General features: G+C 38.3%; 1 long non-coding RNA gene across 1 annotated transcript; it reads left to right on the top strand.

The window, feature by feature from the left end:
• The first annotated feature begins 1,335 nt into the window (after nt 1-1,335).
• LOC111948176 lies at nt 1,336-2,333 on the top strand. Its single transcript, XR_002874115.1, has 3 exons — nt 1,336-1,439; nt 1,908-2,026; nt 2,196-2,333. It is a non-coding gene; the product is annotated as an uncharacterized LOC111948176 (long non-coding RNA).
• Nucleotides 2,334-4,216: the final 1,883 nt, after the last annotated feature.

Raw genomic sequence — 4,216 nt, 5'->3', positions numbered from 1 at the left:
CCAGACTACTTAAGGTTGATATCCGGCTTAAGTCCAGCATGAAATACGGTGCAGACAAGATGCAGAATGCATTGAGAAAAGCCTGGATACAAATCTGCAGCTGTTTAAATGACTTTCCTGACACTTTCTGCAATACAAACGTCCTGTCTAACTTGATCATTTTCCAAAAGTCTCTTTTAGATCAGATTTGAATTAATGCAATGAGATGAACTACAACTGTGACATCCATGAAGGCATTAAAAATCCAGACTGACCTGGAATCATTTCTACTGATTGGCTGAAAGTAATCGGATTACACCACTACTGGCAATATTATTGACCAAATCTAGTCATGAAGCATTTTATATGAAACTGTTGTTTGTGTGCTCTGTGTTTTAATATGTAATAATAACATAATAATATGTAGCAACAAAATAGGATTATTTTTTCAAGTTTCTTATTTTTATTTTTCATTTTTGGAACAGTGGGTTGTACAATCTTCATCTAATCCAGTCATTATTGGCTTTAATTTTTTGGATTAATAGTCAGTGATTTTCCAGTTTCCTTCTAGAACCACTAATTTTTACAGATTTGACTCCTTTCATCCATTTACACACACTTCCAAGCACCCATGGAAAGAGGAACCTGCAGACAAGATGGTTCCTCACATCATTTGAGGAAGCAGAAATTATACAACTTACCCTCATGATAACCCAAAAGTGTTCAGAATTGTAGAAAAACGTTTAGCAAAGTTTAAAATGGTAAAAAAATAAAAACGGTTAGGGTTACCAGTTCCAATCAAGTTGTTTTGAGTGATGTGGGGGTTATTCCAGTTCTGGTCCAGGACTTCTGGTTCTGGACGTTGATGTCTGCAGCCAGGTCCTCTTCACCATGACAGCAAAACATGAGGCTCAGTGTTTTGGCAAAGGACACTTGAAAACATTTGCAGTCAGATTGGGAATCAAACCTGCCTAAACTGCTCCCCCTCTGCATCATGACCAACCCCCCCCCCCCCCCCCCCCCCTACTAAAGTGAAGATTGCTTGGTATCTGTTGAAGGCCATGTGATTGTTCTTTTAAGTACAAATCAATAATAAATGGATTTCTACTGTCTTTCAGGCATCAACAAAACTCTTTGGGATGAAATAAAACAACTGAAAAATCAGATTGAAGGTGGGAAAAGACTGAAAACTAATGGATGATATCAGTTTGTTTGGATCATGTTTACCTTTGAACTGAACTTGAAGGTTTTAGTAGAAAATACAGATGAAACCAGAAAGTAAACCCTGCAGGATTTTTGTATATCATTCCTTTAAAGAGTAACGGTGTCCTGAAGGATGGAAGAGATTTGGAAGCAGCTGCTACTATAAATCTACTGAGCAGAAAACTTGGATAGACAGCAGGAGTTTCTGTCAGTTTGTAGGATCTGATCTGGTGGTGGTGAACAGCAAAGAGGAACAGGTGGGTGTGTTCACACTAGTTCCTTCCAGCTTCTTGTGTCTTGGATTCTCCACCTGTATGTGTGCTGCTGTTGTCTGGATGCTGATGGATTCCAGCTGAAATTCTCCTCAACAACTCAGATTTCATGTTTGTCTTTCAGCAACATTTCAAAGAAACGTTGTGATGGAACACAGAAACTCTTTTTCCCACTTCTAATGTCTTCAATTCCAAATAAGCTAAACTGGGATTCAGTAGAAATGGACTGTTGGCCCTGAAGACAAAACAAGAAGCAAAAACTAAATGAACAGAAATCTGCATCAAAGAAAGTCAGATTTTGTTCATCGGATGAACTTTCTCTCAGTTTTTAGGACAATTATCCAGAACAGATGAATCCTAAAGACCAGACATTTTTTTACTGGACATTTAGTGTGAAAGGAAACCAAGATGGAGAGAATGTATTAAGAAAGAACATTTTCTTTTGTTCACTAGGATTTTCTTTCTACATTGGAACCAACAGCAGAATCCTGGATCGGTCTGTTTGCTGGATGGTCATACCAGAAACAGAAATATGAATGGAAATGGGTGGATGGATCACCACTGACAGAAACGTAAGACTTTGTTTCTTTTACTACGTTACTAAATTCATTCTTTATGACTGAGCCTGATTGTAAATGTGTGAAATCCTTTAAAAAATACAGAAAATGTTTGTAACATCATAATTCAGACCATTTTATGAACTGAATTTAGAGCAGAGGTAAACAGAATGTTTTATCACAGGTTCTGGGATGAGATGTTTTCCAAAGATCCGTACTACTACTACTATGCAGTGTTCTTAAGTGCTGACGGGAAATGGACAGAAAAGGACAAAACATACACCAAAAACTGGATCTGTGAGAAATAAAATTCTGAATCTTTCTTTTTCTGACCTGTGCATTGATTTAACTGTTTAGTAATGTAACTACAAAAATGTTTTATCTTTTATTTCTTTTTGTTTAATTCTTTTTAGTTTTTTTTTGTTTTGTCCAACAGCTGAGCAAACAGATTAGAGCTGAAGGCCTTTTGTGTTGGACAGGTTTTACTATCACAAAAAGAGGTTGTATAGCTTCGAAAAGCCACAGTGTAAATTTGTATAAACCCCTTATTGTTTTTTTATTATTTTTATTTATTTATTTCATTTAGTGTGTGGGGGGGGGGGGGGGGGGAGAGAAAAAATGTGGTGGTGGTAGGGGATAAAAGGAAGAGAGGTGGAGAAATCAAGCACCGATTTGAAAACGTCATTATTTTACTCTGTGTAACAATTATACCAGATCTGCTGAGACGACAATTATTACATCAAAGGTGAAATTCTGACACGAAGATGAGTGGAAGACATCTGTCCATCAATACACTGTGGGTTAGGAGGAGGGGATGAAAACACGGAGCAGTGTGGCAGTGTGCACGTGCACATGGGGGTGGAGATACATGCACGCGGCCAATGTGAACCGTGTGTTCATAAGGGGAACCAGATCCTCCCCAGCCAGACCAGGAAAAGGGGGGGAGAGACCCCCAAGCCAGACACCGAGACGCGGGCCAAGGACAAAGCCAGGGCCCCGAGGATCCATGAGCTGCCCACCACCCAGCCGGCGCCCCGTCTCCTCCGCATGCCAGCCCCGGCACTCGACCCAAGCAGCTTTTTGTTTACTTCCACAACATTGTACCTCAAAGGAAAATTGTTCAGAGAAAGGAAGTTGTCATCTATCAACCACTTCATCACATTTAAATATCCGTTAAAATGACTCAGAGAAAAAGGAAAAAGTAATAAATGACATGAAAACGAGCTAACTTAGAGCAGCAGTTCAGACTCAGGTTTGGTCTGTAGCAAATAACAAACAGCTTCCACAAAGTCAACTTTGGAAAAACTCTGGACAACTTGGAACATTTTTTTCTTTATTTTTTCGTGATTTTTTCTCTGTGTTACTTTTGGAAAATGTATTTAATTACTGATACTGTGGAGGTGAACAGGGGTTCTATTATATTTTCTATATTCTTTTTATTATGCTTTTGATGGATTCTATATATATGCATGTATGTGGAGCCACGACGCCTGCAATGCAGACTAGACAAAAACACAGCATTCTAATGATGTATTTTGTATGTTTTCATCTTTCCTTACTGAATAATAAAAAAGCCTTTTTGCCTTGAGGACAGAGAGAGTGGACAGCCACAGAGCCTAACAGGTCGTGTTTCTCCACCTCTCCCCTTTTGCAAAAGGTTTGAAAATTCATGCAGACTCTTGTGGGTATTTTCATTTCCCAAACTGCACATTTCATTTTTGGACGTCCTGAACCATCCGAATCATCTTTGACACAGCTGCTTATTTTTTTTTTGTTTTATATTTTTGCAAAATTAAATATATAATGGGTAGCATGCATGTACCATCAAAGTTAAAGTCAATATTTTGGATCAACTTCTGCAGGCTTTTAAGCCAAAAGAACAATTTTAGCAGTTAGATTGATGTAAAGCATTGCAGATTCATTGTCACACTCAAACATTTATCTATTTTCTTAAAAAACACATTTTATTTGATAATGTATTCTTTTCTTATGTATTTGTACCATGGTGGGTTTCAGGCTGTCAGCAGAGATGCATCATTTATCTGAATGTTTCCAAGCGATGTGGTCATCTTTTACTAACGTTGTTTGATGCAGAAATGTGTCGTTTAGTCATTTTTGTGTCTGCAGTGTTGTAGAAGCATCAAGCAGGAAGGTGGAAATGTGCCTGGTCTCATTTGTGTGTTTGCTGTGCTGCTTTAAGTGAAG

The sequence above is a fragment of the Oryzias latipes genome, chromosome 11 (assembly GCF_002234675.1).
Source record: "Oryzias latipes chromosome 11, ASM223467v1".
Classification (NCBI taxonomy): Eukaryota; Metazoa; Chordata; class Actinopteri; order Beloniformes; family Adrianichthyidae; genus Oryzias; species Oryzias latipes.
Note: the sequence above shows the minus strand (reverse complement) of the source record. Positions and strands in the feature narration are given on the sequence as shown.